General features: G+C 41.0%; 1 long non-coding RNA gene across 1 annotated transcript; it reads left to right on the forward strand.

The window, feature by feature from the left end:
• The first annotated feature begins 24,882 nt into the window (after positions 1–24,882).
• On the forward strand, positions 24,883–26,561 carry LOC147375415 (uncharacterized). Its single transcript, XR_015161392.1, has 3 exons — positions 24,883–25,021; positions 25,881–25,919; positions 26,182–26,561. It is a non-coding gene; the product is annotated as an uncharacterized LOC147375415 (long non-coding RNA).
• Positions 26,562–27,664: the final 1,103 nt, after the last annotated feature.

Raw genomic sequence — 27,664 nt, forward strand, 5'->3', positions numbered from 1 at the left:
TTTAAGACAGAAAATTGACTTTGAGTTATTATTTAGCCCCACTCCCAGGACACAATTTTCTGATTTTCTTTTTTTTCCCCATACTTTATAACCAACAATTCCAAAATATGGAGCATTTTTAAATAGAATTTGTAACCTTGCAATTGCAAAGTATAATGGACTAGAAAGAGAATTGGTTATCAGTTTATTATGAATCACCGTGAGGTCCCACTCATAGACTTGTCTTCCCAACTGCAAAATAAGGAATTACACAGGGAGTCCCCAAGATCTCTTTCTAACTTAAATATTTTCAATCATTTCTTTATTATTTTGTGTGTCACCCCTTGGCTGTAGTCAATGCACAATCCATTTTTTTTTAAAGTATCCACCACGGATCTTGTGTCTTCTTCTCTATCATCTACCAGCTGGCATCACCCAGACTTGTTGATTCCCTACAGTAAACTCCAGGATCTTTAACATTCAAGTCCCTCTATCATTTGCCCCTAATAAGTATGACTTCTTCTAATCCCAGACCTAATAGAAGATTTACTATTCCCCTGAAATGCCACACCGATCCACCCTTTGTGTTTTGGTACATGCTGTTCTTTGCCTCTTGTACCCTTTATGATCTCAGCATTTGGCAAAATCCTACACAGCTATCGCCACATACAGATAAGAGTCCTTGTTTGGCATTTCCTGGGATTCTGCGTCAAGTTACCTTTTCTGATAACCCTGTTCCTGCATTGATCTCTGGTTTGGGTATTTGGCCTCTGCTCCTGTTTCTGTTATTAGACTTAGGTCTTGTTCCTGATACCATTTTTGGTAACCTCTAGGGGAAAACAGTGAAATCCAAACCTGGAAGTCCTTGCTGGTTCCTTCTCCCAATAGCAACCATAACCACTCCCCACCCTTATCCATTTAACTGCTCTTCCTCCAAATAACTGACTGAGCTAAATCTTCAGAGGTGTTTCTCTCCTGCTCAAACTTTCCCTTATCGCCAGTTGCTGTGTCTACCCTCTGTCCCCTGCCCTTTCCTTTCAGCTTTGCAAATGGCTGGATCCTAGAAAGTACACTTTGGGCCATTGTCACCACACCTGGCGGAAAAGCATCCATTTCATCTAATAATGCACAACATTTAAGGGAATTCTGACTTCAGATTTTAGGAAACCATGTCCTATAAAAGCAGTCACACTAAGCGAGAGACTTCAAATTTAAAGTTCCTAGTGTTTCTAAGGCCATTTTCTTTTAGAGTTTTATAACAATGTTATATCCTTGGTCAGAAACATAGGCCCTTTGTAGCATGTATGCTATAAATAAGCTTTGTGGGGAGATGTATATGACTCCAAATACCAGTGCTGCACATTTATTTCTGTATTACCATGGGTAAGGTATGGGATCTTTCTGACCACCAGTGTCCTCATCTGAAAAATGACGGTCTTACTTCCATCATTGGGACCTTGTGGGGATTACATGGGGTTAGTTATATCTGAAATCATGTCCTGCGGCTTCCCACCGTTAGCTCCTTTACGTTCTTTCAATAATAGAGCCTGTTCCTGGATCTAAAACATGAATTTCATTCTGAGGAAGGGCATCTTAAGTTTGAGGATACCAATTGGTTAGGAGGAGCCAGACCAAAGTGGGTCCTTGAATACCCATGAGAGGAGTTCACCTTTTTGAAACTGCACCTTCTTATTGCCTATGACTCTTCCAGTCACAGATCTGTCTTCATTTGTTTGCATAGCCATCCAATCTCAACATGTTCTCCCTGAACTTTTAACCACAGAGATCTTAGGAGACCTTTGCTTGAACTTCTGTGGGTAGTAAAGGGCGGGGGAGCTTAGAGAGCGGTTGTTTAGGAAGGCCTTATAATGGACTAGTCTCTGCTGGGAGGATTTCATGGTGATTTATATGCTATCTCATTTAATGTCTAAGAGACTGTGTGTGTGTGTGTGTGTGTGGGTGTAGTTACTGTGGTTACAGCTGCAACTATTATTATAACTTCTGCTGTTATTACAATTATTTAATATTAAAGATAATTGGGACGTGTCATAACAGAGTGGTTTAAGTCATGATCATCAAAGCTGGGCTGCCTGCTTCAAAGCCAAACTCAGTTTTCTCCTCAGATAATTGAAATGAAAATATTAACAAGACTCATTGTATGAGGTGGATCTGAGAATTGAATGTGTTAATACAAATGAAAAGCTTAGAGAATTATTTGGTCAGAGCAAGTACTGTATAGGTTGCAGCTACTGGTATTATGTAAATAGTACTGTTATTATTAAGATTCTTGTGTGAAGTCAGGACTTAACTTCAATTTCAGGCTAAGGAATTTAGCCTTCAGTTGATATTGAGAGTACACAAGCCCTGCAGATGCCCAGTACTGTGTGCTGCTGCTGCTGCTAAGTCGCTTCAGTCATTTCCGACTCTGTGCGACCCCATAGATGGCAGCCCACCAGGCTCCCCCGTCCCCGGGATTCCCCAGGCAAGAACACTGGAGTGGGCTGCCATTTCCTTCTCCAATGCATGAAAGTGAAAAGTGAAAGTGAAGTCACTCAGTTGTGTCCGACTCTTCGCGACCCCATGGACCGCAGCCCACCAGGCTCCTCCACCCATGGGATTTTCCAGGCAAGAGTACTGGACTGGGATGCCATTGCCTTCTCTGCCAGTACTGTGTACTATGTACTATTTATGATGTATACCCACTCTTAGCCAGGTATGGGGTTTTCTTCTCTAGACTGAGTTTCTCAGGCACAGAAACATGCCCACATCACCGAAGTCCAGAAAAAGTGCCAGAGGGTCCATTTTTCTCAAATTTGAGAATACTAGCATGAAGGAAGGCTGATGGTGTGTCAGTGCTGTATATAAAGATCTACAGGATAAAGATAAAACATTGCATGGAATATCAAATTTACTAGAGACATGTAAGTAAATTAACCCTTTTCAAGTGTAAGAGATTTGTATATATATATCCATATATATATATATTAGTTTTTGATTCCATCATAGTTTATTATAAGATATTGAATATAATTTCCTGTGCTATATAGGTCTTTGTTATTTTGTATATGATGGTATGCATGTGTTAATCCCATACTCCCAATTTTTCCCTCCCCCACTTCCCCTTTTTTAGTCGCAAGTTTGTTTCCTATGTCTGTTAGTTTCTGTTTTTATAAATAAGTTCATTTGTACTATTTTTTTTTAGTTTGCACATATAAGTGATATATAAAATATATCTGTCTGACTTACTTCACTTAGTATGATAATCTCTAGGTCCGTCCATGTTGCTGCCAATGGCATTATTTCATTCTTTTTTTATAGTGGAGTACTATTCCATTGTGTGTGTGTGTGTGTGTGTGTGTGTGTGTGTGTGTGTGTACATTTCACATCTTATTTACCTATTCATCTGTTGAAGGACTCTTAATGTTGCTTCCATGTCTTGGCTTTTGTAAATGTTGAACATTGGAGCTCATGTATCTTTATGAGTTAGAGCTTTCATCTTTTCCAGATATATTCCCAGGAATGGGATTGCTGAAGAATATGGTCATTCTAATTTTATTTTCTTACAGAGCCTCCCTACTGTTTCCTTAGTGGCTGCACCAATATCCACCAACACTGTAGGAGGGTTCCATTTTCTTCACACCCCCTCCAGCATTTATTATTAGTGGACTTTTTGATTTTGGTCAACCTGACCAGAATAAGGAGATACATCATTGTAGTTATTGATGTTGGGCATCTTTTCATGTGCCTGTTGTCTACCTGTATATCTTTGGAGAAATGTCTGCTTAGGTCTTCTGCCCGTTTGTTTTTCTGGCTATTGAATTGTATGAGCTATTTGTATAATTTGGAAATCAATCCTTTGTTTTTTGCATTATTTGCAAATATTTTCTCCCATTCAGTAGGTTGTCTTTATATTTTGTTTATGATTTCCTTTGCTGTACAAAAAAGCTTATAAATTTGATTAGGTCCCATTTGTTTATTTTTGCTTTTATTTCTATTGTTTTGGAAGAATAACCTACGATAACATTGCTATAATTTAGGTCAGAGAACATATTGTGTATGTCCTCTTCTAGGAGTTTTATGGTATCATGTCTTATATTTGACTCTTTAAGCCATTTTGAATTTATTTTGTTGTATGGTGTGAGGGAGTGTTCTAACTTCACTGATTTACATGTAGCTGTCAAACTTTCCCAGCACCACTTGCTGAAGAGACTGTCTTTTCTCCATTGTGTATTCTTGCCTCATTTGTCAATTGCCTGTAGGTGTGAGGGTTTATTTCTGGGTTCTCTATTCTGTGTCCTTGATCCATAGGCCTGCTTTTGTGCCAGTGCCACTCTGATTGATTTTTATAGCTTTGTAACTTTATCTGAAATTTGAAAGGATTGTGCCTCCAGTTTTGTTCTTTTCCCCCAGGATTGCTTGGGCAATTCTGGGTCTTTTGTGATTCCATATAAATTTTAGGACTATTTATTTTAGTTCTGTGAAAATTTTCAAGGGTAAGTTGAGTAGAGATCACATTAAACTGGTAGATTGCTTTGGGTAGTATGGCCATTTTAACTACATTGATTCCACCAATCCAAGAGCATGGGCTATCTTTCCATTTCCTTGAACCATCTTTGATTTTGTTTATTAGAGTTTTATAGTTCTCAGCTCATAAATCTTATAGGTAACTTTTAAATAACATGAACACTTCTAGAAATATGGGCTAGAAGGTCAAATTGGCATAATTCTTAGATAAGTCATTAGTCCTTAAAGACTCTTAAGGAGGTGGCCTTGGGCTGTACCTCTAGGACCCATAGGGGCACTTGCTCATTTTCATTTGTTCTTAAGAGTCCTTGCAGATGACATTTGAGAAGTGCTATCTAGCTGACATCTGAGAAGTGATTAGAGAAATCAGTAGGGTGTGTTCAAGACCTTGAAGAGTGAGCAAGAATTTTGCTAGTAACAGTTATGGACACAGGTTTCTGAAGAGAAGAACAATGCAATCAGAGCGGAATTATTTTTTTTTTTTTGAAGATTATGGTGGCAACATGTAGCAGTGAGTAGAAAATAGAAGAGATTGGAGGTGGGGGACCAGTTAAGAGGTTTCTAGAGTCATCCAGGAGAAGGCTTCTATGGTCATCCAAGAGAAGGTGTCAACTGATCATAGGGTGCTTCTCATGAGGCCAGCAGAAGGTTGGGAAGAGAAGTTAATACAGCAGGAGTGGGGACTACAGGCATTTGGACCACTTCTTTATGTGACTCACCTGTGCCTTCAGGGCCTCTGTGAGCTCAGTCTCATCTATACCATGTCCATTTGATGATGGAGTACAGCTCTGTATGCCCAACTTTATGGCTTGATGGGTCAGATAGCATCCAGTTTGCAATGGACAGCTTAGGTAGCATGGTAATTTGCTGGCCCATGGCCAAGCATTCAGCCCTTACTAAGGCTGTTACTGTGAGAACAATATGAAGGATGACAGAAATGACATACCAAGGTAGAAGGAAGCCAATATGCCATTGGTTTGAAACAGATGACACCTAAAGGGATAAGAGAAAAACTTCAGGTATATAATGTTGGGAAGGTTACAAGACATGATCCATATTTTCTTTTCTCATATTTAAATAAAAATATGCTGAGTGTAGAATGGCTATTAAGAACAGTATGTTAGGAATTCAGAGAGGTTAGCAAGCACTATGGGCTGGGTGAGATGGAAAGATGGGGATAAGAGAAACTTCTAAAGAAGATAGTACCTGGCTTGCACCTTAAAGATCTTGTAGGACTTCAGAGGAAAATGGATAAATATTCCAGACAGGGAAAAGACATTGAGCCTGAAGTCCTTAAAATAATGCAACTTGTCTCCTTACTTTGATTCACAGGGGAGGAATTCACCCAAGGCCATTGGCCAAGTGGAAGAGCTCAAAGGTCAAGGACTGTACATTTTTTTTGTAGCATTTCTCATTTTTTTGAGTTTAAATGAAGCCGAACCCAGCAGGGAAATGAGCACATGTTATACATCTTCAAAGCCAGAAGCCTCTGTGGCCAGGAAAGTGTGCTGGTTGGATAATAATACAAATGACTAACGTACCCTCTTAGGTCTCCTGTGGTCTGAGACCCAGGAATCTGGGCCAGGCAGGAGACAAACAGGCGGTGGCTCCAAGTGAGAGTGATTAAGCAAGAAATAGCCAATGATGAAGGTAATGTTGTTCTGGGAATTACTAGAGAGGTTCTCGTTCCAGTGGCCCTGAACAAACCAGGTTACTTCTCCGGGCTTCAGGTTTCCTCATTAATGTCTTGATATAATATCCTGGAGGGCCATGATATAATATCCTGAAGGGTCATGAATTACCAGCAAGTGTCTAGCCCATTAGCCAGGGCTGCATCTTGCGATGCATCCAACCACATACAGGCCCAGGCTTAGGAACAAATCATTTTGTACTGATTCCTAGTCATCCCTTAAGATTCAGTTAGCTGTCTTCAGTGTTATTGTTTAGTCGCTAAGTCACATCTGACTCAATGGGAGGATCTAATTTCCCCAGATGGAGCTGATTGCTGCTCCCATAGCACTTGGAATATACAATTGTCACAATCGAGACCTTGCAAGGAAATATCAAAAGGACCATCTCTTCTATTTTCTCAATGGACATTTCAAGAGCAGGCAAGTCTTTGAATCAGGCTTTTCAGATCAGGGATTCTTAGCTCTAACACTGGGTCTGCCTTGCCAGAGAGGGAATATGTGAGACACTGACTTCTCAGAGATATAAAATTGCTCCTAATAAAGGTGCAGAGATGTTTCTTGGTGTTTTTGAGTGGATAACTTCTTCATCTGTTTGAGACTCAACAAATATTTCTCACAAGACTTGGACAGCTAGGTATCCCAGAAAACCACCTCCTGATTTACTTTTCTCCTTAAATTTTTTTCAGGTATGATATTAGAAAGATAAGAGGGCACAGAGTGAGACAGACAAGGGTTCAAATCCAAGGTTCACTGTTGCTTGCTATGTTTTCTTAGGAAATAGACTTTACTTCCCTGAGATTTCATGTCTTAATCTACAAAATCCAATAATAATATTGACTCCTTTGATGGTTAAGTGAAGCAGTATATATAAAATCAGCACAGTCTAGGGTTTTAGGAAATGTAAGTTGAACCCCTGCGATGCGTCAGTCTGACACAAATACACACTTGAGGTTCCCAGCAAGTTATTTAGAAAGGGCAGTTTTCTCCCAGGCAGAGGGGCTGGAGGTGAATTTACTTCCTCCTTAACCAGCAGGAGAGGTTTGCAGGTGTGTGGGCAAGACTCAGGCTGCTCTCTGCCTGGCAGACACTCAGTTGGGCTTAGCTGAGTTCATCCTGATGCCAAAAGACTCATCTACAGAGTAGAGGTTCACCCCTAGGGAACCCCAGGAAAGGCCACTCCCAGCTGTGCTCACCCACCTTGACTCTGCTCTGCTGAGACAAGTACAGCCTGTGACCTACCACCCAGCCACGCCCCTCCTGCAGATGCTTACAGGGATTCAGCTCATAGCACCCCTCTCCTTACAGTGTGATTCAGGGGACAGTCAGTGAACGCTCACTCAGTACCAGGCTGTGTGATCTGTGTTTGCTCACTGAATCTGCACCAGCCCCAGAAGCAGTGATGTTGTTCTAGTTAACACACAGGGAAACTGGAGCCAGAAAATCTGTGATACCAGAATTCTTTTATTTCTCTGAGCTTTAAAAACAGAGTTCTTTCCTCTCTACAGTACCATAGAACAGAAACCCATACTTCATCTTTAGAAGAAGATATTGATAACCCAAACACAATAATAAATATTGCAAGAATAGTTATAACGTTCATCAAGTTATTGCTTGTGTAAAGCAGTGGTCCTCAACTCAAGGGAGCAATTTTGATCCTGGGGGACATTTGATAATGTCTGAAAGCATATTTGGGATGCTATGGCATTCAGCAGGCAGAGGCCAGGGATGCTGCTAAACATCCCACAATATATAGCAGCAGTCCCCAGCCTTTTTGGCACTAGGGACTGATTTTGTGGAAGACAATTTTTCCATGGACTTGAGTGGGGGTGGGAGGTTGAGGATGGTTCAGGCGGTAATACAAGTGATAGAGGCAGGTGAAGCTTCACTTGCTCACCTGCTGCTTGCCTCCTGCTATGCAGGCTGGTTCCAAACAGGCTGCGGACTGGTCCGTGGCCCTGGGGTGGGGGATCCCTGTTATATAGGAAACCCCCATAGCAAAGAGTTATCTGGTTCAAGGTGCTATAATAATAGTGGGGAGGTTGGGAGACCCTAATGTAAATCATTTAAATGAATTATGTCTTTTAATCATCATTAAAGTCCAACAAGGGGAAATTCCCTGGCAGTCCAGTGGTTAGGACTCTGGACTTCCACTTCAGGGGGCATGGGTTCGATCCCTGGTTGGAGAACTAAGATCCCTCATGCTGTGGCAAAAAAAAAAAAAAAAAAAGTAGTCCAATATGGTAAATATAACTATTGTCCCTTTAAGATGCAAGGAATCTGGAGCACAGATTGGTTAGGTAATTTCTCTCAAGATGATTCTGGGAAGTGGTAAAGCTAAAAATTTGAGTCCAGGAAACTGAGTCTAAGCTTCATGATCAGAGCAGTGTCTTTAGCTTATTTGGGGTCTGTCCTGTCATTGTGAGTCCAGGTTGCTGTAACAGAATACCATATACAGCGAGGCTTATAAAATAGAGACATTTCTCATGGTCTGAAGGCTGAGAAGCCCGAGTTCAGGATGCAGCAGGTTGGTGTTTGGTGAACACCTGTATTCTGGCTCATAAATGGCAGTCTCTTCACTGGGTCCTCACATGATAGAAGGAGGGGGGTAGCTCGTAAAATGGTGGTCTCTTTTATAATAACAGAAATTCCATTCATGCAGGCTTCACTATTAGGATCTAAGCACCTCTCAAAGACGCTCATCTCCAAATACTATCACATTGGGTTTAAGATTTAACAGATAAATTTTGAGTCTACAGTACTTGCAGCACCTAATAGAGTGCTCAGTGCTTATGGAAATTGAAGGGTTGTCCTGTGAAGAGATGGTCTGAGTTGCTCTGTACACAGATGAGCTTGTATGGACTAAGGAATGGTTTCGGATTTATACCCTCTTAACTGAAGGCTGGGGAATTCCCAGAAGCAGCAGATAGTTCTTAAGGAAGAGCAAGTCCCCAAAGTAATAGACAAGTCCCACAGAAAGGAATCCTGAACCAAAATCAGATTTATCCAAGGTCTAATATGGCAAGAAGGTAATGGCACCCCACTCCAGAACTCTTGCCTGGAAAATCCCATGGATGGAGGAGCCTGGTGGGCTACAGTCCATGGGGTTGCTGAGAGTCAGACATGACTGAGCGACTTCACTTTCACTTTTCACTCTTATGCATTGGAGAAGGAAATGGCAACCCACTCCAGCATTCTTGCCTTGAGAATCCCAGGGACAGGGGAGCCTGGTGGGCTGCCATCTATGGGGTTGCACAGAGTCGGACATGACTGAACCGACTTAGCAGCAGCAACATGGCAAGCAGATGTCAAGGTCTGGGCCTCAACCCACTCTCTATGCTCCCCAAGCCAGGACGCTTTCAGTTCAGTTCTGTCGCTCAGTTGGGTCCGACTCTTTGCGACCCCATGAACCGCAGCACGCCAGGCCTCCCTGTCCATCACCAGCTCCCAGAGTCCAACCAAACCCATGTCCATCGAGTTGATGATACCATCCAACCATCTCATCTTTTGTTGTCCCCTCCTCCTCCTGCCCTCAATCCTTCCCAGCATCAGGAGATGCTTTACAGGGTCAGATTACATTCAAATATGAAAATCAATGTTAAAGTACTAAGAAAGAGGACCAGGTATGTAGGAATGAGAGGGAAAACATTAATATATCAAGATAGGTTTTTCATGAAAGGAGAACATGTTAAATAATTTAATATGCACACATCTCCAGAATGTTCCTAATATAAAGTGTTCATGGGTGAAGGTCAAGGGACAAGCCCTCAGGCAATAAAGTCTTCCACCCTACCACCTCCTTGAACCCCATGCAAGTCAGCAGCTATGGCTTTATGCTCATGGTTGACCATGCATGACCTTCCTAAGTGGGCTTTAGGAAGCATCACTATGAACAAAGCTAGTGGAGGTGATAGGATTTGAAATACCTCACCTGGATTTCTAAGACGATACTGTTAAAGTGATGCACTCAATATGCCAGCAAATTTGGAGAACTCAGCAGTGGCCACAGGACTGGAAAAGGACAGTTTTCATTCCAATCCCTAAGAAAGGCTATGCCAAAGAATGCTCAAACTACTGCACAGTTGTACTCGTCTCACATGCTAGTAAAGTAATGCTCAAAATTCTCCAAGCCAGGCTTCAACAACCGTTGAAGCTGTGGACTTCCATTGAAGCCGTTGGAACTGTGAACTTCTAGATGTTCAGGCTAGATTTAGAAAAGGCAGAGAACCAGAGATCAAATTGCCAACATAAACTAGATCATTGAAAAAGCAAGAGAGTTCCAGAGAAACATCTATTTCTGCTTTATTGACTATGCTAAAGCCTTTGATTGTGTGGATCACAATAAACTGTGGAAAATTCTGAAAGAGATGGGAATACCAGACCACCTGACCTGCTTCTTGAGAAACCTGTATGCAGGTCAGGAAGCAACACTTAGAACTGGACATGTTCTAACTGTTAGAACATGTCCAGTTCTAACTGAACAGACTGGTTCTAAAGAGGAAGAGGAGTATGTCAAGGCTGTATAATGTAACCCTGCTTATTTAATTTATATGCAGAATACATCATGGGAAATGCCGAGCTGGATTAAGCACAAACTGGAATCAAGATTGCCAGGAGAAATATCAATAACCTCAGATATGCAGATGACACCACCCTTATGGCAGAAAGTGAAGAACTAAAGAGCTTCTTGATGAAAGTAAAAGAGGAGAGTGAAAAATTTGGCTTAAAACTCAACCCTCAGAAAACTATGATCATGGCATCTGGTCCCATCACTTTATGGCAAATAGATGGCAAATAGTGGCAGACTTTATTTTTTTGGGCTCTAAAATCACTGCAGATGATGATTGCAGCCATGAAATTAAAAGACGCTTACTCCTTGAGAGTAAAATTATGACCAACCTAGACCGCATATTAAAAAGCAGAGACATTGCTTTGCCAACAAAGTTCTGTCTAGTCAAGGCTATGGTTTTTCCAGTAGTCATGTATGGATGTAAGAGTTGAACTATAAATAAAGCTGAGTGCCGAAGAATTGATGCTTTTGAACTATGTTGTTGGAGAAGACTTCTGAGAGTCCCTTGGACTGCAAGGAGATCCAACAAGTCAATCCTAAAGGAAATCAGTCCTGAATATTTATTGGAAGGACTGATGTTAAAACTGAAACTCCAATACTTTGGCCACCTGATACAAAGAGCTGACTAATTTGAAAAGACCCTGATACAGGGAAAGATTGAAGGTGGGAGGAGAAGGGGATGGCAGAGAAGGAGATGGTTGGTTGGTATCACTGATTCAATGGACATGAGTTTGAGTAAACTCCGGGAATTGGTGATGGACAGGGAGGCCTGGCATGCTGCAGTTCATGGGGTCACAAAGAGTCAGACACGACTGAGCGACTGAACTGAACCGACCTTACATATATGTGACCCTATTTAGGTGGCCCCAAACCATTTCCTTGGGCTTCCCTTGTGGCTCAGCTGCTAAAGAATCTGCCTGCAACCCTGGGTTCGATCCCTGGGTTGGGAGGATTCCCTGGAGAAGGCAAAGGCTACCCACTCCAGTATTCTTGCCTGGAGAATTTCATGGACTATATAGTCCTTGTGGTCACAAAGAGTTGGACACAACTGAGCCACTTTCACTTCACTTCAAAGCATTTCCTAATTGATTTTCAAGAATGCACATATTTTATTGTTCTTTGAGGCTTAATCAGGGTTCTTAAATTGACAATTAGCCTTCAAGATGAAAGTTTTCGGTTTACATTGCAGTTTTCTCAGGCAAAGGGGATCTTCCTTGTATTTCTTACACACTAGTCCTTTACTTTCTGTATTTAAAGTTCTCATGATTCTTTGCTGATAGGGCTTCAAGGAATCTAGAAACTATTTGGTGAAAGTCAAACATTTTATGGATGTGCTAATTCAGGCTCCGAGGAAAAGGAGATGACTTTGCTATTATAATGATCATAATCATCATAAGCACAAATTATGATCTTGATTAATATCTCTACATAATGGATAAGGCGCTGGCTTCCTAAGCCAGGGATTGTGGGTTCATGTCCCATCTAGGGTGGTTAGACTTTGGGCTTCCCTGGTGACTCAGACGATAAAGAATCCAGCTGCAGTGTGGGAGACCTGGATTCGATCCCTGGGTTGGGAAGATCCCCTGGAGGAGGACGTGGCAACCCACTCCAGTACTCTTGCCTGGAGAATCCCCATGGACAGAGGAGCCTGGTAGGCTATAGTCCATGGAATCACAAAGAATCAGGCACAACTGAGCAGTTAAGCAAATAATGTGTGTACAAAGTTTAAAGTTTGTAGCTCATTTTTTCTTAACTGATCTTGCTTGGACACCATAGCAACATTATCAGGCAAAGAGGACAAAGAAAATTCTTCTCATGTTTCAGGTGAGAAATAGATGAAGTGAATGGCTGCAAGTCACACAGAAGAATAAGCAATCCTAGTCCCTACATCCAAACCTAGGTCTCATGGCAAATTATTGTGCACTCCTGACCCTGTGTGTCTCTGCACATAGCTACTTATTTAGCAAAGCCAATCTCCTAGCTTTTTTGTTTGATTTTTTAACTGCTTTGAAGGGTATAATGAGGACAGACAGAAGGAGTCACACAGATCTGACTAGTAGATGTGTGACCTTAAACAAATTATTTAACTTGGCTGGACTTTAGTATCTCCATCTGAAAGGCAGATTTTTGAATAATTGCTGATGATCTACTGGAACCTATTATAAAAAAATGGTGGTTATCATTATTAAAATGGATTACTCTGACTTTTTGTCTTCACCTGGCCACTGACGAGGCTACTATATGTATCTTGGAGATGTAAGGTTATCATTTTAGCCTATATTTCATCCCTATGCCAAATAAAGACCCACCTCCCTCCCTTAATGGATGAGCTCTGAGTCATGGGCAAGGAAAAAGAAAGCATAAGTTATGAAGAGTTACCGCAGCTGGAGGCATTCTTCATGATTAAAGGATAAACAAACAAATCTTTTGAGTGAAGTAGACTGTTTCTTTACAGCAATAAAAACAACCTTCCTCAGTTACATACAATGGCTGTTTTGAAGCTGGTTTCCCACTCCAAGGTCAGACAGGGGCCGAGACTTCATTATCCTTTCATCTCTAGAATTTATTCCACTTGTAGCTCAATAAGAACCAGCCATGCCCTGTGGCCACTGAAAAAGCTGATTCTAGAACAGGCTGCACTACTGATGTGCAGCTTCCCGTGTCACGTCTCTCACACCTCTGTATGTGCAGAGGGTTTCTTCCATCTCATTGCAAAGGGCACTTGTCATCTTGTACTTCCTAAGCTCCCCCATCATGTTCCTTCTGTGTGTTAGTCTCTGTGAATGATACCAGCATCTCTTTTGTCAATCAAAATGGAAATCTGGAAATTATCTGTGGATGGCAGAGATAAGTAAAAACTATATATTTTTGAGGTACCTTCCAAGTCCAACAACCCGTTTTGAGATTCTAGTCCCACCACCCTCATTATGAATACTCTCATTTCTCACTTCAACTTTAAAGCAGCCTTTCCTAGCCTGCTTTTGAAAGTTGAGTATCATTGAATAGGAATGGTAAGATATACGAGAGGTTCTTTCATGAAGGTCTGCATATGCTATGGTAAGGAGTTAAGAATTTATTTGGTAAGCAATAGGAAACCCAGATTTCATAGCAATAAAGAATCCACCTGCCAGTGCAGGAGACACAAGAGACACTGGTTTGATCCCTGGGTCAGGAAGATACCCTGGGGAAGGAAATGGCAACCTACTCCAATATTCTTGCCTGTAAAATTCATTGGATGGAAGAGCCTGGAAGGCTACAGTCCATGGGGTCATGAAGAGTCAGATACGATTGAACACAGACACATCTACTTAGGGAACCAAGTGATGATGTCAAATTTGCATTTTAGAAAAATTACTCTAGCTCCAAGTATAGATAATGCATTAACTGGTAAAGAGTAGAGGGTGGAGGCCACACTAAAGAGATAATTGCAGTAATCTGGCTGAAAGGTAGCCAAAATCTTTGGTAGAGTCGTGGCAGTAGAGGTAAGAGCATAGGGAATTTCTTGAGATATTATAATGTGGTAGTACTAAAAGAATTGGTATTTAATAGAGTTTCAGAGATAAGGGAAGCCAGAACTTAGAATGACTACAATTTTTTTTATCTTGGAATGGATGGAAGCATTTATATTGGAAAGGGGAAACTCAGTTAGATGAGCGCTTTCTTCAAATACCTCAAAAGCTGTCATAGGAAAAAAAAAACAAAAAAACACTGATTGATTCAAGTTTGGAATGTCTTCTGAAGGTAAAACAAAAGGCTGAGGTTGAAAGAAGTAGATTCAGTATGATATACATAGAACTTTCTAGAAGATTGCCCCTAAATGGGCTCTGTTGGGGAGTTCATTGGTTCACAGATAGGTTCAGCCTTTAGTTGTGTAATGTAAGATGAATCATTGATAAACATGAAAATTCCATCAAATATGGTGATTCTAGAACTCTGAGTCTCAGGGGATAAACCTTATGAAGAGGCGCAATGATGTTATCAAGAAAGCGCTGGACTAGCAATTTGGTGGCCAAGATTCTGGTCCCAGTTTTGTAACTGCATAAGTTACTTCTTGTTGTTCAGTCGCTAAGTTGTGCCCGACTCTTTGTAATCCCACAAACTGCAGCACGCCAGGCTCCTCTGTTCTCCACTGTCTCCCAGAGTTTGCTCAATTTCATGTCCATTGAGTTGGTGATGCTATCTAACCATCTTATCTCTCTTCTCCTTTTGCCTTCAATCTTTCCCAGCCTCAGGGTCTTTCCCAATGAGTTGTCTCTGCATCAGATGGCCAAAATATTGGAGCTTCAGCTTCAGCATCAGTCCTCTGAATGAATATTCAGCGTTGATTTCCTTTTGGATTGACTGGTTTGATCTCCTTGCGGTCCAGGGGTCTCTCAAGAGTCTTCTTCAGCACCACAGTTTGAAAGCAGCAATTCTTTGGTGCTCAGCCAACTCTCACATCCATACATGACTTCTGAGAAAACCATAGCTTCGACTATATGGACCTTTGTCAGCAAAGTGTTGTGTCTGCTTTTTAATACACTGTTTAGATTTATCATAGCTTTCCTTCTAAGGAGGAAGCGTCTTTTTATTTCATGGCTGTAGTCACCATCTGCAGTGGTTTTGGAAGCCAAGAAAATAAAATCTGTCATGGTTTCCACTTTTCCCACATTTTCTTGCCATGAAGTGATGGGACTAGATACCATGAGTTTTAAGCCAGTTTTTTTATTCTCTTTTACCCTTTCAAAAGGTTCTTTAGTTCCTCTTCACTTTCTGTCATTAGAGTGGTATCATCTGCCTATCTGAGGTTGTTGATATTTCTCCTGACAGTCTTGATTCCAAAATGTGATTCATCTAGCCTGGCATTTTGTATGATGTACTCTGCATATAAGTTAAACATGCAGGGTGACAATATGCAGCTTTGTTGTGCTCCTTTCCCAGTTTGGAACCAGTCAGTTGTTCCATGTCCGGTTCTAACTTATAGGGTGACATTAAATTGCTGTCCTCCTGGCCCCTAATTTTCATCTACTTAAAAGATGCTGTTCTGCTCTTTAGTTGCTAAGTCCGACTCTTTGTGATCCCATGGACTGTAGTCTCCGAGGTCCCTCTTTCCATGGAATTTTTCAGGAAAGAATAATGGAGTGCTTTGCTATTTCCTTCTCCAGGGGATCTTCCTGACCCATGGATTAAATTCATGTCTTCTGCTTGGCAGGAAGATTCTTTACCATTGAGCTACCTGGGAGGCCCACTTAAAAGATGAGTCACAGTAAATAATAATGATAATAACACTAAAATAGTCAACACCCAGTGAGTGAGAGCTGCTCTTATTGTGGCCAGATATCAGGCCCTGTGTTTTGTGTGTATCTGTTCTTTAATCCTCACAACAGCACTGCATTATTAATTTTTCAGTTTTCCAGATGAGGAGCCTGGAGCTCACAGAGCTGATCTCCTTTGTGATTCTATTCTTTTAATGCCCATGAGACGGGAACTGAATCTTGTTATCATGGCATTCTAGAGAAAAGTCACACACACTGCTGCTGAGGTCTCTCTACCTTCCTGTGATTCAATTACTATGAGTCTCTGACTTCTATGAGAGACCCCCAAATCCTGCCTCTTGATCAAACTAGCCCATATTTCAACTCAAAGAACTGTAACAATATACTTGAGGTCAAGGAACTTAAAGGCAGCTGGAAGATTATATATACAATTTATGCTCAAAAGGGCATAAATGATGTGTCTGTCTCTTCCTTGAGGTCAGGTACCATGTCTGATTCACTTTTCTTTATTCGGTGCCTCACTCAGGAGCAGAGTTGGGCACCTCTCAGGCTTGTGTTTATTGAATGAAATGCTTATAAACTCTTCACAATGATTATGGAAAATGTATTTATAATATTCACTACAGTATATATAAATTCCACATCTACTCTGAGCACAGAACTGAGCTTTGAAAATGGAGAAAGGACAGATTTCTGGAAGAAAAAAAAAGATCTAAATTTAGGATACATTGTATTTGAGATACCTACTGGTATCCCACTGGATCCCTCCAAGAGGCATTTGGATACATGAAATACACAAGATATAATAGGAATGAATCTGGATTTATATATTTCAGGGTGCTAATGTCTAGATAGAGCTTCCCTGGTGGCTCAGATGGTAAAGAATTTGCCTGCAGTGCAGGATACAGGGGTTCAATCACTGGGTCGGGAATATTCCCTGGAGAAGGGAATGGCAACTAACTCCAATATTCTTGCCTGGAGAATTCCATGGACAGAGTAGTGTTGTGGGCTACATTCCATGGGATGGCAAAGAGTTGGACACAACTGAAAGACTAACACAACACTACCAACAATGTCTAGATAAGTGGTAGTTAAGTCCATGGGACCAGATAAGATCACCTAAAGCATAAAAGTAGACATAAAATAGAAAATAATCAAAGAAAGACTCTTAAGGCTCTCCAACACAGATGATGGGAAAATGAGGAACTAGAAAAGGGGACAAAAAAGTTGTAGCAAAGGATAAAGGAAAAAACCAGAAGCCAAGGGATGTGTCAGAGACACCAAGTGAAAAATGACTTAAGAAGAAATTGGCCAGCTGGTTGAAATACTGTTGAGAGTTTAAGGAAAGAAATAAGAATTTACCATAGTCGCTGGCAATACAAAGGTCATTGATTATACTGAAGAGATCAGTAGGAGATGTGATGGCTGAACATCCATAGAGAATAGGGTGTAATAATTTGCCTGTTTGATCTTATATCCATTCCATACCTTTTTTTTCATTCTGTTCTATGTTGTAGGGAAATACAGTTTCTAATATCCATTGCCATCTGGCTTCAGATTAGCTTGAGTTTATAGGAGACACTGGAGGGAGACTGGAGGGCAGAAGGAGAAGATGCACCAGGGTATCTCCCCCCCCAACTCTCTCTGCTTTCAGTAGCATCTCCAGCAAAGCCTTCATTGCTTCAGTCAATCTGGCTATCACTGGATAATTCTATTTATGGTCCAAGCTCCCACTAAGCAGGCTTACTGGCATTCTAGCTTTCATGGCACTCTGGGAGCAGCATCTCCTCCCTGTCTCTCTAGTCCTACAGGTGATAGTGGCTTTGGCCATGGCTATCATCTTCTCTTGGCCAATCTTTCATCTTTTCTCTATGCAGGGCCCACTCTCAGAGACATCTGACTGTATGCATCCATTTTTTGGTCCACAGAATCCTGGGCCCTACATTCCACACATTCTGGGCCATCATCCAGGCACCCCTGTGGTTTCCAAGCACATTTTTGAGAAGGACATGGGGACCCAAGCCCCAAGAACAACAGTTCCTTGGGTGTTCCTGGAATGAAATCAGGGTTGGGGCTCGTGGTGGGGTCTGATGGCCTATTTCTCTTTAGCTGGGGTAGAAGCACTCCACCTAAGGCAAAAGCCTTGATGCTCTGGGTGGGCTCATTCAAAGGAAATGTTTAAGCAAATAAACCTGCCACCATGGTTTTCAAGTGTCCCATCTGAGGAAAGCTGAAAAGAAGGCAACACACATAAACTAACTCAGCAAACTTTGTGTGTTGAGTCAGAGGAAAATGCAGTGGGCCACAGAGGTGGAAAGCAGAGCCTCAGTTTCACCCAAATATATATTTTTTCCAAGTTAACCATGACTATATATATATTTTAAAATTCTAAGATTCTGAGTTTCTTAGATTCTGAGTTTGTTGCTGTAATTCTTATGTCTACATCTCCCTAGCCTACAAATATATTTGGTTGGGCAAAAAGTTTGTTTCATCTTACACAAAAACCTGAATGAACTTTTTGGCCAACCCAATAGATTGTGACCTCTTAAAACATTATTGACCAAGGGATTTTTGCAGAAACTAACACCCGTTGCCAGCGATCGGTTATGTAAATGAATATGGATACATCTCCAGTCAATGCGATCGGTTATGTAAATGAATATGGATACATCTCCAGTCAATGATATTTGGGTGACAAAAAACTTACTACTACATCTGTGGTCAGTAAGTTAATAATAATTATCCACATTCCACTAACTTTTTCACCATCCATGTCTGCAGGCTTGTTAGCCCATCCCAAATGTCCTATTGTTGGGCTGGCTCTTCTGTCCTCTCACATTCCCTGGCAGATGGGGCCTCTTCTGTGGCTCCAGTTCCCACCAAGCTTCAATGGTACTGCTTTCTCCCCTTCTCCCTTAGACCCAGGGGTGGAAAAAGCTTCCTGCAGTTGCCAATGCTAGATACCTTTCCATCCTTTGTTGATTCCTTTAACGCTTTCCATGTATCTGTAAAAAGCATGTGTTAGTCACTAAATCATGTCTAACTCTTTGAAACCCCATGAGACTGGAGCCCACAAGACTCCTCTGTCCATGGAATTCTCCAGGCAAGAATACTGGAGTGGGTAACTCTTCCCTTCTCCAGGGGATCTTTCCAACTCAGGGATCGAACCTGGGTATCCTGCATTGCAGGCAGATTATTTATCATCTGAGCCACAAGGGAAGTCCTCTATAAAAAACCCCTTCATTGAATTGTTGTTCAGTTTAGCTCTTGAGTCCACTATCTCTTTTCTGTGATCCAGTGGGAACTCGAGCAAATTCAAGCAAACTTTTCATCTTTTCATTTAGCATTGATTGTGTGCCTGTACTGAGCCAGGCATTGCCTTCCTCTCTTGTTCTAACTGCCCTTACTGAGGCATGTGGCTTGGGAAACACCAGAGGACCTCTCATCACTGTAACATCATGCCTCTATGCCATGGCATGATGCTGCCTGTCTTCAGATGTTCCCAAGGCTGTGGGCTTTTGCTGTGCCAAAGTGGATTCACATTCCTAGAGCCTTCACTGAGCTAAGGCCTTTTTGGTTCTGCTCAGGATTGAGGAGAACATTGCTTTTTCCTAGGGTGGCCATCTCAGTGAGCACAGCTGTCCTAGTATCTTAGAGAATACCCTCCTTCCCCAGGAGAGTAGCTTCCTTTAGCCTAATCCTGGAGACCACCTCCATGGTCTCAGAGAGGTTTATGCAACTGGGCCAGGAGCTGTAAGACTATTAGCATGAAAAGTCTTCTGTGACTATGAAATTCTGGGCATCACTGGACTAAAAAAGATAAAAATGAAGTTGGTTTTTTTTCCCTAGCTATACTCAGAGCCTTTCAGTGGACTATGACTCTCCAAAAGGGAACAGTAGTATAGAGCCTCTGCCCATGTTATTTGGCCATGGAACCCTTCTTTCAGGGACCATTCTTGGACTTTGCTTTTGAGAAATGCTGGTCTATGGTGCTATTGCTTTCCAGTAAGAACAATGCATTGTTCAGTATTTCTACTAATTGAAGTTGAGAATGAAGTTTCTCTGTGTTTTAAAATTGCCTCAGGCTTGCCAATGAGAGGTCACTTTGAGAAGAAGCCACATAGTGTCATGGAAAATAACTGGGCCTCTGGGCTCAGGCAGACTTAAGTCTGGATTCTGATTCAGTCAGTGAATGGCATTTGGCAAATTGCTTAGTCTTTTTGGGCCTCAGTTTCCACCTAAGTAAAATGAAACAAATAAAGTCTGTTAAATATGATGATATTAAAGTTTCTGCCCCTAGGTCTGGAATACAGAAGGTGCTCAGCCAGTGTGTTTCCCTTCTTTAGAGATAAAAGCTTTGTCATATGGGCCAGGTGGCTCACCACTTATCAAAGGTCTCAATGACTATTTCTTTCTAATTCTTTCTTATCCTGAACTTCTCCAGGATTAAAGGATGGACAGGATCTGGAGAAGCAGAGAAGAGGTCTCAGTGGATTGTCATTGTTGTTGTTCAGTAGCTAAGTTGTGTCTGACTCTTTGCAACCCCAGGGACTGCAGCACGCCAAGCTTCCCTGTCCTTCACTATATCCCAGAGTTTGCTCAAACTCATGTTCATTGAGTTGGTGATGTTATCATTAGTGGATCAGAGGAAGTTAAATCAAGAGATTGTCTTTGTAATCTCATAGGTATACATATATACCTATGGCTGATTCATGTTGAGATTTTTCAGAAAATAGCAAAATTCTGTAAAGCAATTGTCCGTCAATAAAAAATAAATAAAGTGAAAAAACAGATTGTCTTTGTAATCACAACTCATTAACAATGGCAGCTGATGGAACAGCTTTGAATTCTAGGAACTGGATTATAATAATCCCCTTTGAGGCAAAATCCACAAGGATTTTTTCATTTTTCATTCCAAATCTGAAAAGAAGTATTTTTTCCTCTGTTTTGATTTCTTTTTAATGTTATTACATCATCCTAGTTAAAAAAGCAATTCACACAAAATCCCACCACCTAAATGCATAAGATATTTTCATTTTTGCTGATGACTTTTGGTTTTTGTGATAATATAAAATATATTTGTATACAACCAGAGATTACTAGTGATAATGTTACTCCAGGCTGATGCCTTGTCTTTAGAATTATTTCTAATGATTACATGATAGTCAATCAAAGATTATTATGAGGATTAAAATCAGGAAAATTTTTTAAAGTCTGCTCTGGAGACTGATTACATGATCATGTCCCATTGTTGGATAACTTTTTGTTTCCTTCACCATTTCTTTCTATCATAGCAATCTTCATGCACGTATATCATGGTAATATTTTGAGATCTTTATTTTTTCTGTGTCCCCACCTATCATCCAAACAGCATGGAGGGGGCTTGGGTTTGGGCTAAAAACACAACCTTTTACAAAATTCTTCTCCTTTTTATCAGTGATCCCTGTGCCTTACATGTGATGAAAAAGCAATAGAGAGGCTGAGCTCTAAGGCACCTTAAAGGTGGGGTGATGGTTCACTTTCAAAGGTCAACTTCATCCCAATCTCAAGAAGCTTCAGAACTGTAAATGATCCTGGAATCCTGATGCAATCCTATATTCAGGAAACCCTGATAATTGAGATTAAACTTTCCAGGATAATCAAAGAAATGGATTTCAGAGTCAGAAATTGAGTTGAGTTATAAAAAACCAACTTGCTTCCCTGGTGGCTCAGATGGTAAAGCATCTGCCTGCAATACAGGAGACCCAGGTTCAATCCCTGGGTTGGGAAGATTCCCTGAAGAAGGAAATGCAACCTACTCCAGTACTCTTGCCTGGAAAATCCCATGGATGGAGGAGCCTGGTAGGCTACAGTCCATGGGGTCGTAAAGAATTGGACACGACTGAGCAACTTCACATCATCATCACATTATAAAAAATCAGAATTATTTCACCCTAAGTATGTGAGATAAAATTCATACCTTATTTTTTTAAGATAAATTTCCTGAAGGAGAATTTCTGGATCAAGATATATAAACATTTTTACATATCTTGTTTTATGGTTCTATCATTTTCCCAAAAAATTACCTTAATTTACCCCAATGTTAGGAATGATTGAAGGTATTGCTTCCACCATATATATATTCACTAGCTTTAGTTACTAGTATTTTAAAAGAAATTATTGCTAATTGAATAGTGAAAATATTACTTCAATTTAATGAGCCTTTCTTAAGTTATTAGAGAGTTTGAATATCATTCCATGTACTTATTTGTGAATTAAATTTCTTCCCGTGTATTTTGGTTAGTACACACAGTTAGCTTTGAAAAAATAAAACATTTTCATCTTTAATAGCTTATTTTTTTCCCTGTGGATAGTGCCTCTTACAGAATATTCTGCCTCTTTAAAACCTTCTTCCCAATCCAGACCCACCCCCAAACTCTCACCACTGAAAAAATATGTCTTTCATCAAGTGAGTTCAGTCCTGACCACCTAAAAGGCCAAGTTCTTCCTTTCAGCTGAGATGGACAGATTCTAATTAGGCAGCATCATGATTATAAGGAAATTATTCACTTACGAAAAACATAGGAAATGTGATAGGGAGTCAGGCAACCCATTGCATTATATAAATAGTTGCAGACGCTTGGGAGTTAAGACTCATATCATTGGCTGCACATTTTCTAAAGGAAATAACCCAGATGAGAAATATACCTTGGGTGGAGACATACAATATAAGCCTTGTATAAGCAAACCCACATTTTATTTATAAAAATGAGTTTAGAAAAATTACAGCTCCATGAAATGTTAGTCAAGAGCACTTTCTTCCACTCAATCCAAGCAATTTGAGAGGCCCAGTGGTAAAACTGAAATGAGCACTGGGTGAGCTCCACTTCTCTTCATCTATTCTCCTGCCTGGATACATTCACCCATCCTCTAAATGGGTTGGGTCAGGTATCATCCTCACCAGGTAGCTTCCTTCCACCGTCAGATGGAATAGTGACCCTGATCTGTGCTTTGGTAAAATGTGCTTCTGTCTTTTTAGAAATTGTGTGCCTCTTTCCCCTCTGTCTTTAACTTCTTCCTCTCAACTGGGCTGTTTCTGTCAACAATCAAGCATGCCCCGATCTCTGCCAATTTCATCAAAAGACTCAGGAGCTCACGTCCCCTCCAGGTGTTGCCTCCTTCCTCTCCTTCCTTTAATTGCAGAAATTTGAAAAACTTGACTACTCTGTCTCCACTTCATTTTTCATTCTCTCTTCATCCTGTTCCAGACTGGTTCTGCCCTGTAATTCTACCAAAGTGGCTCTTTCTTGAGTCACCTGTATGTTGCTAAATCCAGTGAACCGGTTTCAATAGTTCTCATTGTATGAGACTTATCAGCAGCCTCTCACTTCTGACTACTGACCCTCTGTCTTGCTTTACATTTACCCTGACTCTAATACCACATTCACCTGAATTTCTTACCACATTTCTGGTAGCCCCTCTGGAGCCTTCTTTGCTGGATGCTCATCTTTGTGCCGATCCCTCAGTGTTGCACTCATTCCCTTCACTCACCATCTCTCCTTCCAGTTTCAACAGCTATATGCCAATACTTGCAAATCTCAGCTCAACTCACCACTTTTGAGTTTTAGCATTGCATCTCCAAAATCCACCACCCCTACTCTCATGGCTCAGCGGTAAAGCATCTGCCTGCAGTGCAGGAGACGCAGGAGACTTGGGTTCAATCCCTGGGTCAGGAAGATCCCCTGGAGAAGGATGGCAACCCACTCCAGTATTCTTGCTTGGGAAATTCCTTAGACAGGAGAGCCTGGTGGACTACAGTCCATGGGGTCGCAAAGAGTCAGACACAACTGAGCACGTACATGTGCATACTCTCAAAGGCAGTTGGAAACTAATTAATATGTTCCAAAATGAATTCATCCTATTCTTCCCCAACCTACTCCTTTTTTCAGTATCTTTTAGGTAGGAATACTCTCCTTCAAGTTTTGGATTATTATGTTTTTTTCTTTCTAGTTTGTGTTTGTTCATAGATCCAATGAAGTAATCAATCAATAAATCCAAGTTGTATCTTTCTGACAGCCAAGGAGAAAGTTTTACACTTCATTATCAGCCTAGAAGAACTTCCTATTTAACCAGAATTGCTTCCTCAATTCTCCTTTCAAATGTGACTCATCAGTATTGTCAGTGATATATGAATTCTTTGCAAATCCTGAATCTTAAAAAAAAATTACAGGACATTTATCTTTTATTTTAAGCTATTAACTTTGGAATCATAAGTTTATGGTACTTGTTTGGCACTGAGGACCTAGATTTAATGCAAATAAAGCAGAGCTCACTTTGCTTTGAAATATTTCCAACTATGTGAAAATAATCACAAAAGACCTATTTTATCCCCTTTGTGGCTATTGGATGAAGCTGCAGTGGAAGAAGCTACTCAGCTGGGACATATCTTAGTCATGATTCTAGCCAAACTCTTGCAAAAACACATCAGCTAGGAAGATTCTGAATACTAATGACAATCCCTTGCGTTTGCATAAGCAAACACATGCATAAAGGATTGCTTCACAATTTGCAAAGCATTTTACAAAAATGATCTTGAGTCTTGTAGCTGTTCTGCCAGGTAGGCAAGCTTCTTTTTATATTTCACAGATGAGGAAACTGAGGTCCAGAGAGAAGTAAGGTCTTTCTGTTTGTAAAGTCATGTAGCCTGGTAGCCTTACTGTAGGAGACTGAATTCAGGCCTCTGTATTTTGAATTAAGGATTACATCCCCTCCCTCCTTCTTCATCCCATTCCACCCCCACCCCCCCACCCAACTCCCACCTACTTCAACCTTGCTTTCTCCTCTGAATACAGGAATCCTAGCAAGTAGGCTCCATCATCTCTTCCAGGGAAAAGGATGGGTTGGTTTTAGCAGAAGAGGAAAGCATGGAAGAGAGATACATTAAGGATACTGTCATGGAGTTACATAAAGGTGGATTGGCCTGCAAATTAGAGTTCAAGGAAGAGCAGAAGATAAAACTGGAAAAGGTGACTGGAATCAGAGCAAAAGAACTTCAAATATTAGTTAGACAAAGGAGTTTCTCAGGGTGACCTCCCTTAACTGGAAGTGGCACTGTAGGATTAACTCTCCCTGCACTGCAGGATGCATATTCAAAAATAACTTTCCAGCAGAGCCTGTGCTGACTCCCACACCCAGGATGACCTTTTCTGTAACTAGGAAAAACTTTCGAAATGGTTCCAAGTCCAGTCTGGAGACTGTGGCACTAACTCACAGCAGTCTGTGCTCACATTGAGCACGTCACCTCCCCACTATCTCCTTGCACCCCCAACTCTATCCTTCCTTCATAACCTTAAAAACACTTTGTATTTAGGAATACGAACCCTTTATATTCAAGCTCCTTTGTGGGCAGGAACTTCACAATATTCACGTGTAATTACATGTCCTCACTCTCAGTATAGAGCCTCGCACATGGTGAGTGCTCAATATTAGATGAATAGGCATGTCAAAAAAAGGAAACTGGGTCCCAGAGAGGTTCATTGATCATGTGATGGAGGAGAGGGAGCAAAATGGGGAAAATGAGTTTTGTAGAGAGATTGTGTTTTAACTCCAAATGGGGTGCTCAATAACTGTATTACTTGGGCAAGTTCCTCTCTTATTCTGATCCTCATTTCCCTCCAGGTGAATCAGAAATAAACCAACACTAACTTTATGGTGAAGATCTCATTCAGTTTCATGAGATTAATGCATAGACTTAAATATATTTGTCACTATATGCTTTCACATTTCTCATAAGTAGTTTTCTGCTTTCTGCCCTGAGTATGAAGCACTTTATACACTCAGGTATGCAAAACAATATATCATTCTCTCTTTTTTTTTTTCCCACAGAGCAACTGATTTTGTTTGAGTTCCTATTCAACTGAGCTGGTAAAAATATTTCTTAATTTTTATCGGGGATTTCCTGCCCGCAACTGCTTCTATACCCTTGAGGTATACAGTGGGCCGAGAAGAAAGGTTTTATGATGCGGTGGCATTTTCCCTGCTCAGCCTCCTCCGTGGATGCTTCCTCATCCCATGTTTAATGAGGAGGCTGCAGAGAGTCCATCTGAGAGATGTGGGTGCTCTGGGACCTTGTGTCTGACCCACACCTGAAGAGTCTTATGGATAAGAGGTTTTGCTATTTTCCTAGTGGTGGAGCGAAGAAGTGGCCACTTCAGGGGCAAGATGTACTTCCTGGTGTCCTAACCCAGCTCAAGACTTCATCCTGGGATAGAGGAAGGTGTTACAAAAGACCACCGTGCCGCGTTACAAGGATACTGGAACTTCCTCATAGCAAGGAATGGAAGCCTCAAGCCAACAATCATGTTAATTAAACTATTTTGGAAGCAGTTTTCAGCCTTAGCCAAGCCTTTGGATGACTTATTTCCAGGCCAACTGCTTGACTACAGCCTCCTGAAATACACTGAGCCAGAACTGCCTAGCTAAGCTGGTCCTGAATTCCGGAGCCCAGGAACCATGTGCCAAATAATATTAACCAAATAATAAATGTTTATTGTTTGAAGGTGCTAAGTTTTAGGGTATTTTATGTATATCTATGTGGTAACAGGTAACTCATACTTCCTATTAAAAGAAGTTTAGTCAAATGTTCCCAAAGGTAATCACTGAAGGGTCCACAAAAGCAGACCATTAGAGAAAAAAGCCAGTTTTGAACATTTATCCAAGGGCACCAATGGATGATGACAATAGTATCAATCTGGGTGCATCTTTTCTTCTCTCTGCTCCCTCCTGAGTCTCTGCCCAAACACCTCCTTACACCCTGGGCTAGCCAGCTGGGGAGTAACAGAGAAATAGGAGATCAGACAGAAAAAAGACGCTCACCTCCAAAATCTGCAAGAGGAAAGTTGCTTACACGAAAATGAGATTTGGAATTTTTGGCCATTACCTGGGGTTGTGTATTTCCATCACTCTTTCATGAAAAAGAGTGAGCAGTAGGGTCAAAAGAATTGCCCTAGATTTCACCCAATTGGCAGAGAAGAAGGAGCAAAAGAGGTATTTAAATAGAGTGTGGGGGAAAAGACCAGAGGTCTTTGTCCTGTTTCCTGTGGAATTGTCTTCTTTCAGCCCCATCCTTACACTGGCAAAGTCAGTGACAAAGTTCCCCAGAGCTTATGTTCTACCTTTCTTTTCAGCATTAGCTCCTCTTTTGTTAGAAGATTGACCAGTCTTCTGAGTACTTTATAAATATCATCAGTTCTAAGCAAGATCTCTTGGATCACCATGTGAGAATTAACCTCTTCCTATCCCCTAATATCATGGCTATTTGTATCTTGGCTGTCCCTTCCTCTTGGCCTTTGTATATGCTCCCTTTGTGTATTTTTAAATGCAGTTTCTTAAAGATAAGTAAACTTGCTCTTGTACTAGACAATTAACTCACTGACATTGGATCCTGTATAATAAATGTTACAGCAGAGGTTAGAGGACTGATAATGCAGAGATTAATGAGACAAACTACTTTGTACTGAGTTACTGCAGGTAAAGTATGACTTTACCTTTCAGAGGCTATTAGTTGAGTGGGGATAAAAGGCTCAAAAACAAGTTCTCCAGAGCCCTGTTCAAAGATGTACTTGAGTTCAAAGATGTACCCCAGACAGTGGGTTCATAGGCAGGTCACC

This window comes from Bos grunniens, chromosome 3, assembly GCF_055505025.1.
Source record: "Bos grunniens cultivar Pamir isolate PY7600 chromosome 3, Bosgru_T2T1.0, whole genome shotgun sequence".
NCBI classification, from domain to species: domain Eukaryota; kingdom Metazoa; phylum Chordata; class Mammalia; order Artiodactyla; family Bovidae; genus Bos; species Bos grunniens.